The sequence below is a fragment of the Chrysemys picta genome, chromosome 24, assembly GCF_011386835.1.
Source record: "Chrysemys picta bellii isolate R12L10 chromosome 24, ASM1138683v2, whole genome shotgun sequence".
NCBI classification, from domain to species: domain Eukaryota; kingdom Metazoa; phylum Chordata; order Testudines; family Emydidae; genus Chrysemys; species Chrysemys picta.
In genome coordinates this window covers 4,656,186-4,669,153 of record NC_088814.1, presented here as the reverse complement: position 1 = coordinate 4,669,153, position 12,968 = coordinate 4,656,186, and the positions used below count along the sequence as shown (strand labels likewise).

Sequence of the window (12,968 nt, the reverse complement as noted above, 5' to 3'; positions counted from 1 at the left end):
CCCTCTCCTCCTTATATACGCATGTGATAGGCCGTGGTTGCTTCTTAACCCTTTCCAGGCTGCTGCGTTGACCTCGTCACAGGTGGGAGAAAAGAAGGACGATTATTCCCCTTTCATGGTGGTGGGAACTGGAGCCCAGTGACATACGGGAGGGGATGTTTCAAAAGACCCATAATCAGCTCCAGCTATTTGAATACTGGCCAAAATTTCACAGTAGGAACCCGCTAGGGGCTGAGTTCATCTGAAAATCCAGCCCTCATGGCCTTGCCCAAGGTGTGTGCGACCCAAGGACCCCTGGATGCCAACTGGCGCAGGGCGCAGGGGTACAGGGGTCATTTACGGTGTCTACTGAAAGTCTGACCGGCTAGCCCCACTCACACGTCAGGATAACGGGTTATGTTACAAGTCAACAAGCCGTCTGCACGGACAACACTACATAGTATCCTACTGTCCCGTTGTCTTGGATGTTCCATCCAGAGGGCAGAGCTGTGGACTAGGGGCCAGTATTGCGTCTGCAACCACGCACTTGGTCCTTCCTTTCTTTCTTCAATGGCGCCGCAAAGCAAAAACCGACCCTCGCTCTCCATCTCCCACACAGACCCAGGACAAGCCCAGGCCCTGCAACATTTCCAACAGGCTCCCAAACAACTTGCCCCAGCACAGCGGCTAGGTCACATTCACCCCGTCTTACGGATGGGGAGGAATTGAGACGAGAAATTGCCTGAGAAGGTCACACGCTAAGTATGAAGCAAAGCCGATGCCGGCCCTAGACACCAGGCCTGGATTCAGTGGCTCACATGCCATGCCCCCGACCAAGGACTCAGGACAGGGTAAGACCCCAGCCCACAGCCTCCTCTCCAACCTCTCTCCAAGGGTTGGACTCTCCTCCCACTATCTTCATGCAAGGAGGCCTGGCTCCCCCAGCATTTTGCTGGCTTTGTTGGTTGCACCTCCAGTCCTTCCCCGCCCGTCACAATCAGGTTCACTGTTATTTGAGCTAGCTACATCCAAGCAAGCTCAGGTATGTCGACACTTGCTGCATCTCTGACTGCCGTGTAGACAGACCCAGTATTAACACTAGTGCAGCTACAGAAGCGGCTAAAACACCTGAGGTAAGGGGTGAAGTCCCTGGCCCCACCGAAGTCAACAGCAAAACTCCCCTGGGGACTTCAACAGGGCCAGGATTTTAGCCAAGGCTTTAGTTAAGATAAATACAACAAACGATGACTGCGTGACGATGGCCGGTGTGTGTCATTTCTGGATCTACCCTTGAAGAGAAATGAGGCAAAGGACAAGAAGCTGCGTGAAGAGGGCTGTAGATCTTACCTCCCCCTTTTGCAGATATTCAGAGGGTGAGATCACAGAGATCCCCCCGTTAGAGACTGCAGAAAGCGCAGCAGCACCAGGGGATCGAGGCATGTCTTTTGCCGGCAGATGCAGCAGCACGACGCGATGGATTTGGAGACATTATTATTGTTTAAAATCCTAGTCCCTGCTCCTGATTGACAAGAGTCTAATGCAGTTTTCACTTAAATAATAAAAAAAAAAGTTCAAACTTTTTGCTGTAGCCGTCTCTTCGCAAAGCAAAACACCCAGAACGTTGGAGGCCGACAGACGCCATAGAAATACAATCTCTTATTTTGACAGACCCAGCAGGGGTTGCAGCTGTACAGACTCCGGTGAATTTCGCTTTCTTCTGATTTTTGTTTTAAACGCTCCCTGCATTGCACATTGCCACAACTTGGCTAAGGATTCTGCCTCTTCACATGAAGCCAACTGGAGCTAGAGGTTTCTCTCTCTGAATCCGCTCCGCCCTCCTCCAGAAGATCCCCACACGGAGATCCATCAGCAGCAATATCGGCCACAGGGTGGGCCAACCAGAACCAGCCCTTGGGACAATTATAGCTGGGAGAACTCAAGATGACATTCCAAGCAGGGACCCGCCACCGACTTGCCCCCTCCACCCAGGAGGGGGGACACGGTGACTCTAGTGGAACAGAAATCAAGGCCTATCCCCATAAAATCCCACATTCCAGGCTCTTCCCCCCACATCAACAAGTAACAGGTGCTGGCTTCACATGGCCTTAATATCTGAAAATACTGTTCCAGGGCACCTGCCCTCAGGCTTCCCACGGAGTGTAGCCAAGACCAGGGAAGGGTTTAGCACTGAGTGATTCTGTAACAGTCAGCTGAGAGTTTGGGGGTGGGGAGAGGGAGGTGGAGGTGAAACATTTAACATTCAACAAGAGGGGCGGGGGGGGACACTGCCAGCCCTCCTCCCCCATACATTTACTAACCTGGTGACTTTAAACAAAGGGAACAGAGTCCTGGCTTCTTTCCACCTGCAACTCGATGGAGCCCTGGTTAAGGACAGGAAAGGAGGAAATTCATGAATGAACACGACCCAGAAGGCAAAGTTTGCCAGGGATGGAGGGGTGGGGAGGATAAATGAATAAATCAGGCTAAACGGAGAGAAAACACAAGAGCAGCAGGAGAAAGGATCCGATACGTAAATAAAATCAGTGAATGACGGGAAGGAGAGAACGACTGTAGTTTTACAGTATTGCGTCTCATGCTCTCAGCTCATCACCGACTACATGTAATGAGCGGGCAAGGACCGCGGCACGCGTATGCACATACACACCGTACATACGTGGTACCATGCACACGCCCGAGCCCAGGTGGAGAGATCCATTTACCACTGGTCACACAGACACGACTCGCACACCTGCCAGCTCCCTCCTGTCCACACACAGAGAGCACTGTTCCCTCCCATAGGAAAACACCTACACATGCACACACACCCGCACACTACAGACAGAGGACCGCCACATGAGCCAGGGTTCAAGAGCTCTGCTGGTACATGAACAGCCAGAGAGTCAATGGCGTGCTTTGATCCCTTCACACAGTCACAGCAAGGAGTCACCAAGCAGGCAATGGGCCCGAAGACACAGCCAGGCCCTTGGAAGAAAGCCAGGAAACTATGAATGCGGCTCTCTGGTACTCAGAAGGGAGAGGTACCAGCCTGGAGACAGAGCTCCCTATGCAGTTACTACGGGGTTGGCTCCAGATGACTTCTATTGGAGTTCCTGCTTTTCAATAACCCTCAGTCACACTGTGCCTCTTATTCAAAGCCTGGAGGATCTGAAGGGAAATGAAACCCAAAACACCGGCTTACAGAAAGACTTTGTTGCTGGACCAGATGGCCCACTCCACCTGTGTGTGTGTGTGTGTGTGTGTGTGTGTGTGTGTGTGTGTGTGTGCACAAGCGCTTTGGGGTGTGTGTGTGTGTATGTGTGTGTGTGCTTGCGCACAAGCGCTTTGGGGTGTGTGTGTGTGTGTGTGTGTGTGCTTGCGCACAAGCGCTTTGGGGTGTGTGTATGTGCTTGCGCACAAGCGCTTTGGGGGGTGTGTGTGTGTGTGTGTGTGTGTGCTTGCACACAAGCGCTTTGGGGTGTGTGTATGTGCTTGCGCACAAGCGCTTTGGGGGGTGTGTGTGCGCTTTGGGGGGGGTGTACACACACATATATATTGGGGGAGCAAGGTTAGAAAACACAGAACTCTCCATAGGTGAAGAATCAACACCTTTAAAAACGAGGGGCCAGACCCTCACCTGGCATAGCTGCTACGGCTCCCCTGAAATCAACAAGGCTACGCTGATATACACCAGTGGAGGATCTGGCCTCAGGCCTTTTTTTGTTTTTGGCAGTGGGAATGGGGGAATCACTGAACCCCCGACTCTGTGGTTATGGCCCAGAAACATGCACACTGGAAGTCAGCGCTTGCTTTTGCAAGAAGCTAATGAAACGGCCACACGCCCTGCGTTCCAGAGAGGCCCCAGGGACCAAGTGGCTGCAGACCCACTATGAACAGCAGAACACAGGGGTGAGCAAAAGACGAACCGGATTGCGAGTAAAACTCCCAGCTATGAGCACGATCCTACGCCCCGACTGCCACATCCCTGGAGGGGAGACTACGACTAAGCCACTGTCACAAAACATACCAGACAATCCCCCACTCCCTCAAGGCCTGGACAAGCTCTGTAATAAATCCTCCAGCTGCCTCTCCCTTGGTTTCCCTATCAGCCCAAGGCTGAGCAGGTCTCTTTCGAAGGTCCTTCGCCAGCAGAGAACTGGCAGGACAGTGATGCTCTGGGAATCTCCACAGCGGTGCCCCAGAAGGCACGGACCATGGAGATGCCCGAGTTGGAGCCTAAACTAGCAGCCTGCATCTGCCTTCCCCACCCTGGGGGTAAACTGTCTGCCCTGGCGCACGCGTGGGGGGAACACAGTCGGAATGGAGACGACGCACATTTCAGGACAGGTGGCTATACACCCGCTGGGTTCGCGCGCCTCCATCCTGCCACATGCAGACGCCGGCTGGGTCCTGCCATTTGCCGAGCCGGGCCTGGTGATCGTCCTGGCAGATCCCGCAGCATCGCCACCATCGGGAGCCATCATGCCGCTGCCCCGCCCTGCAGGACAAACTCTGCCGGTGGCTCCCGGAAACCACTCAGCAATCGCGGCCTTCGGGTCGGTTTTCTGATCCCCGTATTGTTCCAAGCTGGCCTCTCCCTGACATGATCGTTACGAGCAAATGAAACCCCAGCGTCAAGCAGGCTCTTCTTTAAACCCTGAGTGGGTGTATTTAGTGGTGGGCACACACCCCCACCCCCACCCCACCATCTGAGGATGTAAACACGGCACGGGAGGGTTAAAGGACCCTCCCCCCAGCTTCCCGATGGGCCTACGGACTAAAAAGCCTTTTGACTGGGATGCTACTGAGTACAAGCTGTGCCAGGCGCATGGGACACACCGCCCCAGACTTCCCTTTGATCCTTTGTGTTTAGGGACTGGGGCTGCTTTCTTCTCCCTTCTGTGCGTTTCAAGGCTGTGTGGCTCGGGGGCGAGGGAGGAGGGAGGCCTCGGCTCTCACAAGAGCCTCATTCTTTAAGGGCTGGCAGCGGTATGGGTGGGGAGGGGGGATGCACCTGGCTCCAGCTCCGCTCTCCTCATGCATCTCTGCTGTTGCTGCTTGACATTCTCCCCCCTGCACACCCCCTTTTGATTCCCGCTGTCCTCGCAGGGGCATCAATCTTTCCATCGCTGCCTTTCTGGGTCATGGCCCTGTGGGTTCAAACAAGTGGCAAAGCAGACCAGGGCCTTCTCCGGGAGTCCCCTCCCTCCCACCAGGAATGGTGTAACCAGGCCAATGAATAGAGCATGGGGAGCGTGATAAACCCCCTTTACCGGGACAACACAAATCAATCGATCCGTGACATCGAGTGAGACCTGATCTACACCGCAACCAGAACCAAGCTGGTGACCATATGCCATCTATGTTACGGTGGCAGCATGGCCCAGTGGGTAGGGAGTTGGAGCGGGACTAGCTAGGCGCTAATCCCCCCTCTGCCACTGACCTGCTGCATGACCTTGGGCAAGTCACTGCCACTCTCCATGCCTCCATTTCTCCTCCCATCCTTCATGGGCCTTGTCTATTTGGGGCAGGGCCTCGGATTGCACAGCACCTAGCCAAATGCCCTGGTCTCAGCTGGGACCTCGAGGTGTTAATGTAACACAAATAATCAGAAAGGTTCTCGCGCAGAGTTCAGACTGGGAGCGCCAAGGTTCTAAGGCCAAAACATTCCAACTTGGGTCCCTGCCGGTCGGTACCTAAATAAAAGCAGCCAGATTTTTCTGGAAGGTGCCGAGTGCCTGGGGATGTCAGCAGAAGTTGTGAGCCCTCATTACCCCTGCAAAAATTAAAGCTGTTTTGGTCCATAACAGCCCGAGTTTCCTCACTCTTCCTCCCTGGGCCAGAGGCAGGGAAGGCGAGGTGGGAGTCTGGCTACAAATCAGCAACTAATTAAGTCCCTCCTGATTCAGCAAGGCACTTCAGCCCACACAAGTCCCATTATGTGGTGTCCATGCTAGGAAAAGGGGTATGTTCTTAGCATGTGCTAGTTAACACGTGGGAACCAACATGGGGTAAAATCTTAGTGAAAACAAGGCAGTTGTAGTTTTAACCCATTAGCAGGTCCAGGTAAACTCTAGGTTCTCCCGTAGCCTTTACCTTGACCTGCTATTATGTGTGAAAGCTACAAACCGCCTTGTCCTCACAAAGATTTGACTTCTGGTTAGTTAGCAGCTGTTAGATAACATAAGGTAAGAAGACAAGGCCACGGATTTCAATAGGACTTAAGCAGGTGGATGAGGAAAGATTGAAAAATCCACATTGCTTTCTTCTTTGATTTCTTTCCCCCTCCATGCAGATCCAGTGGAAAGGAAACAGAGAGAACATGCGAGTGAGAGAAAGGAGGAGGCATATGGGGGGAGAAATTGCTAGCTTTCTTCACCCCGTAGAGACCTCGGGAACCATTAAAAACCTCTCTGAGACATGCATGTGCTTAAGTGCTTTGCTGAAGCAGGCCCTCTGTCGGCAAAGGCAGGGTTTAAGTTAAATTGTGTTAGCTGTGGGTTATTGCTGGAGTTTTCATTCTTGGGGTGAGGGCGATGGGGTTAATTTGTTTTTGTAATTTTTTGCACACAATGTCAAGGGCGGTCAGACCTTGGCTGATCACTGGTAAGTAGAGGGTAGTAACTGGAACAGATAAGCATGGAGATGCCGAATTTTCATGCAGCCAGGCTTCAAAACGTTGCTCTTTTCTACCCTACTGCTTTTTCGCCGTTTTTATAACTGGGCCCTGCCCACATGAGGCTGTGGCCACAGCATAGGTGAGACCTCGCTGAGTCACACCAGGAACTGGGAGAATCCGGGCTCGTGAATGGATTTTGCAAAGTAGCGTGTAAACAAACAAAACACAACGGGGGGAAAAAACACAACCAGACAATGGGAATGCCTCCCTAAGCGTACCCTGCTCATTTTTGTAGTTCAGGTTTAATCAGTTACGGGATAATGTGCTAGGAGAGTAGTTGTAGCTGTCACAGTTACTACGATAGCACTTGGGCCCAGATCCTCAAAGGTCTTTACCTTATAGCCCACCACTGAGATCAGGGCCCTGTTGCACTGCGGGACGTACATGCACATGCAAAGAGGCACCCCCTGCCCCAAAGAGCTTACAGTCCAAACACACTCGACCAACAAAGGGTGGGAGGAAAGAACAATCATTATCCCCATTTCACAGATGGGGAACTGAGGCGCCAAGAGATGAAAGGACTTGCTCAAGGTCACACAGGGAGCGGGTGGCAGAGTGAGAAACCGGACGCAGCGCTCCTAAGCCCGTCCTGTGCCATAACCACAAAACCGTCCTTTCTCTCCCTGACTTTGCGGCAGGAATGGCATAATACAGCCCTGCCTCTGCTATTAAACCGTTATGGATCTGTGCTGGCAGGGGACTCACCGTTGTGTGTGTGGCGGGGGGACGAGCTCTTTCTGGTTCAAAGGGGAGTGAAGAATGGGAAAGAGACTCCTTCCCATGACCTGCGGTCTCCTATTCACTTCCTAGGCTTTGCTTGGCTGGGGAGGGGAAAGGAGAGACGGGTCCAGGAATTTCCAGTTTGCAGTAATGCCACCGTGTCCTGCTATTGCATCTTTCAGCCAAGGGTCTCAAAGAGCAGTGCGGTCAGAAAGGGACCAAACTGGAGTCAGAACTCCTGGGTTCCAGACTCAGCTCTGCCACTGAGCCACTAGGTGCAAGTCACTTCCCTGCCCTGTGCCTTAGTTTCCCCACTGGTGACACGGAAAAAATGCTGATTCCCCTTCTTGAAGGGCTTGGCTCCAAAAGGAAGAGGGCTAATAATTGTGAATGAAGCGTCTCACACACACACACACATCCCCGAGTTATCCCTGCTTGAGAAACGGACGCGCGAAGAGGCTGAGTGACTCGCCCAAGGTCATACAGCGATACAATGGCAGCAACGAACTCAGGAGTCCTGGCTCCCAGCCCTCCTCCTACGGGCCCTGATTCAGCAAAGCACTGAAGCGCACGTTTGCCTTTAAGCCGGCGTGCAGTCCCGTGGAAGGGCGTTGCTGGATCACGGCCCCAGTCGCTGGGCTGGGTTTCACCGTTCTGCAAAACTCCCCTCCATGACGACTGCCCCGGGGCTGCAGCCCCAAGCCGAGGCGGCTGGGCTGTGCTCTGCATTCAACCTCACCATCAACCCCACCCCAAGGTGCAGGCGAAGGGGAATTTGCCCACAGACAATCACAAAGCACACGTCAGGAGTTTCTATTTACCCAAATACACACCAGGAGGCCGATCTGAGCTCTGGACCACTCAGCCCCACCGAGCCACAAAGCACAGTCTGGGTCTGACCGGAGTGTGGCAGGAGGGAAATGGAAACAAAACAAGGAGCCACGGGGCCTAGGCAAGCTCCCCGTTTTCATGGCCCCTGCAACCCAGCGCTCACCTTAGGGAGAGGTGAGTCCCCAGCAGCAAATGTCGCACAGTCCGGGACGTGCAAAGGCTAATGCCAGGGAGAAGGGGCACGTGAGACATGAGGGCTGGGGGGAGTGCGTCTAGTGGGGCAGCATCTTCATTGCTCTTCTTCATTCCTCCAGAGAAAGGAGGGATGGGAGAGGAGCGGGGGGAACTCTCCTTCGCAGTGTCCTTGAGTGTCCTTTAGAGGCTTTGCTTTTCACGCAGTGCAGCGGATGAAGAAAGATTGAAAAATCCCAAATTGTTCTCTTCTTTGATTTCCCCGCCCCCAACCCCATACAGATGCAGTGGCAAGGGAAGGGAGAGAGAGCGCAAGCAAGCAGAAGGAGGGGGCGTGCGGTGGGGGGGGGGAGCAATTGCTAGCTGTCTTCACCCTGTGGAGACCTCGGGAACCATTAAAAGCCTCTCGGAGAGAAATCAGCACCGCAGCAGCCAGACACCGGGAGAGAAATGCTCTGACTCTGAACGAGCCACCAGCACTCCTGCCCGCGGCTGCTCACCCAGCGCTCCTGCCCGCGGCTGTTCACCCAGCGCTCCTGCCCGCGGCTGTTCACCCAGCGCTCCTGCCCGCGGCTGCTCACCCAGCGCTCCTGCCCGCGGCTGTTCACCCAGCGCTCCTGCCCGCGGCTGCTCACCCAGCGCTCCTGCAGCGGCAGCTCCGGGCACTTCATGGCTGCACTGGGAAGGGGGCGTGGAGAGCCAATTGCCCCCCCACACACACCCCATGCAGGGCTCCGGTCAGGGAACGTCACATGGGCCCCCTCACACCCTTGTGCAGCCAGAGCACGGCTTGCAGGCCCATGGCTACAGCCCTATCCAATCCACGTTGGTCAATTTCACGGTCATAGGATTTTAAAAATAATAAATGTCATGATTTCAGCTATTTAAATGTGAAATTTCACCGTGTTGTCATTTGCGGAGTCCTGACCCAAAAAGGAGTTGGGGGGGGGGCGCGGAAGGTTATTGTAGGGGGGTTGTGGTACTGCCATCCTTACTTCTGTGCTGCTGCTGCCGGCGGGAGGCTGCCTTCAGAGCTGGGCGCCCGGCCAGCAGCCCCTGTTCTGCGACCGCCCAGCTCTGAAGTCAGCACAGAAGTAAGGGTGGCAATTCCACGACCCCTCAAAAATAACCTTGTGACCACCCCTTCCCCCCGCAACTCCCTTTTGGGTCAGGAGCCCCAATTTGAGACATGCTGGCCTCCCCAGCGAAATCTGTATAGCGTAGGGTAAAAGCACACACAACAACAGATTTCATGGGGGGGAAACCAGATTTCATGGTCCGTGATCCTTTTCACATGGCTGTGAATTTGGTAGGGCCTTACCCATGGCGTTACCCCTGCCTGTGTCACAGGGAGCTCGGGCTGTCCCCACAGCCCTCCCCCTACCCCAATGCACACATGGAAATTCAATCACTCACCACCGAAGGGCCAGCCGCAAGATTCAAGGGATGGGGGAGGCGGTGAAAGGGGGTTCTAGGTACAAATGGGGGGGACAACCTGGGGTGCAGTGGCTGTGCCTGTCTGGCTACCACCCCTGCCGTGTAGGCGGGGCACTGGCCTTTGATCTCAAGTGGCTTCTCTTCCCCTAAAGGGCATGTTCTTTGTGATGTCATCCTGCAGAATGACGCAGGGGGATGCAACAGACCCCCCCTTCCCTCTTTCCAGCTTGAACTCCCAGTTCAGCCCCGTTCCCATCCCTGCTCCCTACAGCCATTCTGGCAGCAAGCCAGGAACCTTAGCAGGTTAGGGAGGGAAGCCAGCCCCCTGCAGGAGCCCCCAAGTGGTGAAAACCAGGGGGCACAGGCTGCCCTTGTGGGGATCCAACCAGGAGCCCACCTGGCTCATCTGAGGGCAGAGAGCCCCCAACCCCACCATCCCGCTCCCATCTAGCAGGTTGTGGGGGATGCCCCTGCCTGGCGCAGGGAGGCAGGGCTGGGAAGCAGGCTGACAGGCCCGGGAGCCGGCAGCCGCTCTGTTTGGTCTGGGCAATGTGTTTTTAATGAGCCATATAATGCTTTTCAAATTATGTTGGAATCATTAATTTCCCCGAAATGAGACAGATTCCCTCAGTCCTGAGGCGCTGGCAGTGCCGCCTCCTGTGCTCACGAGCGTGGGGCTCTCGCTCTGCTCCTCGGCTTTACGACCGCGGCAGGGCTATTTCGCACGGCTCGGCGCTCCGATGGGCCTTTGCACAAGCGGGTGCGCGCCCCCTCCCCCTCCCGCCCCCCTGTTCTTTAAATCAAAGGGCAGCTGGGAAGCAGCACCGGAGCCATAAAGCAAAGCGCGCTTCACATTAGAGGGTCAGCAGCAGCGGCAGGATTCACGCGGCTGCGCTGGGCTAGGGGATGGAGCGGAATATAAACGACCGGGAGCGCCAAAGGCCGAGAGCAAGGAAGAGAGTTGGCAGTGGGAGAACCAGGCACCAGCGGGACCGGGAACTTGCACCTCCCCAGTCTCCTGATGAGCCCTAGGATTTGGGGGGGGCCTTTCTAAAGTCTCAATGACCCTTCCCCGCCCCACAGCGCCCTAGAGAATCTTTCCTAGGTCTGATACTGAGCCCAGGGCGGGGGGAGAAGGGGGGTTGAAGGCCAAGGGAGCGGAGACTGCTCCGGATGCTGCAATAACCCCTGGGGCGAATTAGAGCAGCGCCGGGAGCACCTCAGGGCCATGTCACAGCAACACGAGCTCTGTATATCCCCTCTCGTGCCCGGTGTACCCCCTACGCCGGGACTGGCCGGGGGAGGGCAGCTCTAGGAGAACTCTCCCCCAGCTATTGTCTACCCGGCCGCCGGGAGCCAGACTTGTGCAAGCGGAGCTGGAACCGGGGCGCTAAAAATCGGGGTGTGGACGCTGCGGCTCGGCTGGGGGGGGTAATCACCCGAGCTCCACCCTGGGGCCTAGTGCTTCCTTGGCGAGAGACGTAAGCTCCTGGGGCCATCAAAAACCCAGACTGTGGCTGTGACCTGCCCTGGTGTGTCAGCCCCGCTCCCAGCGTTTGCCATGGGACTAGAGCATGGAGGTGTTGGGGGCGGGGGGATCTTCATGCGAACAATCAGACCCTACAAACTCCAGGTATTATTCCCCCCTCCTCATCTAAAGCATTTCCAGCCCTGGGTTTGAACAGGGACAATCCCAGCAGCGCGGCCCCACAGGTCTCATGGGGACCAGGGGATGGCCCAGGCCAAATTCCAGGTGAAGCTTCGCTGATTCCCCTGCCCCCTCCCCACACACACACAGCCCCAGTCTCACTGCACAGTAGCAGTTAATTCCTCCCCCTCTCTCCAAACCGAGGCTGGCTGCAGATCAAGCTCCTCGCAGAGTCCCGTCCTCCGCCTTTACGGGATCCTGCCCCGGCCTGGCCGATCCTAGCCCTTGGGGGACAGGAGTCAAGCTGCCGACGCAGACCCGAGTCAGGAGGGCCGTGATCAGCCCTGCTGAGAGAGCCGAGTCCAGCAGCTGGACACCCAGGTCCATCACGCAGCGGGGACGCTCCACCCCGGGCTCAGAAACACCGAGTCTGCGAGCCCGGGACCCACAGACCTGGGTTTGCAATGCAACGTCGGCACACCCACGAGCGCTCAGGGCGACGCTTAACCCCCCCCTTGCACCCGCCTCCCCTCGTGGTTACAGCGCGATGCAGCCACCTCGCACCACGGGGCAGCGCCAAGGTCTCTGGGCGTCTGCTAGCACGGGGGGCTTCGACCGATACGTGCAGGGAGAGGGACACCGTCCGCAGCCCATTGGCTCTCTCTTCCTGCTCCGACTGCAGTCCTGCTCCATTTCCTGCTCCATGCTGACCCCCCCTCCCCGCATTGCTGACTCATCCAAGTTGGTTCTGCCTCACTGGAGGCTCTTCCCTCCTGACCTGCCCTCCCCTGCACGCTGGCCTTGCGGACTGAGGTCGCCTGCATTGCACACACTCTCCCTCCCTGCTGCGATGCCACAAACAGGAGGTCTCCGGGGGCTGGGGCTGGAGCTGCTCAGGGCGGGAGATGTCTGAATTGAAGGCGAAGATGAAAACAGACAGGGAATGCCAGAAAGCAAAACGGTCCTCATCGCCCCAGTGGTGCCTTGGCAAGGGTCCCGCCGTCTGAAACCCTCCGCGGACACCGCTACAGGCGACCGGCGCGTGCAGGGGACAAGAGGAGACGGGCCTGCCCGGTGGATGGCCAGGAACCAGCGTTTGCTGTTCAGTGACACAGGAAGAGGAGGGGGATCGAATCTGATCTTCCGCTGCGCTTCTTCCCAGCACTGCAGGGGCGGGGGGTGAAGAGGGGCAGAATCGGGCCCTTCTCTGCCCCACCCCAGAGCAGAATCAGCAGGAGAATCAAGGTTCCTTAGACACGACGCCAAAGCAAGACAGGCAACTCTTAACAGCATTAACCTCACCCACTAAGACCTGTCTACACTAGGATTTTACATCGGTATAGCTAGGCCTCTCGGGGGGGTGACAGACCTAACACCCGATGTTCACACCGCCAGGTCAATGGGGAGGTGAATTACCTATGCCAACAAAACTCCTCCCGTCGGAGTAGGCAGCGTCCACACTGAAGCGCTGCAGCTGTAGCATTT

General features: G+C 55.9%; 1 protein-coding gene across 4 annotated transcripts in view; it reads right to left on the bottom strand.

The window, feature by feature from the left end:
- Positions 1-12,968, bottom strand: part of SRCIN1 (SRC kinase signaling inhibitor 1) — a 183,998-nt gene that overhangs the window by 151,303 nt on the left and 19,727 nt on the right. The window contains exon 2 of one of the 4 annotated variants that reach the window (XM_042844553.2): positions 2,298-2,360. The exons of the other annotated variants lie outside the window; for them this stretch is intronic. The gene's annotated coding sequence lies outside the window, so the exon portion shown is untranslated. The remainder of the gene's footprint in view (positions 1-2,297; positions 2,361-12,968) is intronic. 4 annotated transcript variants of the gene reach the window in all.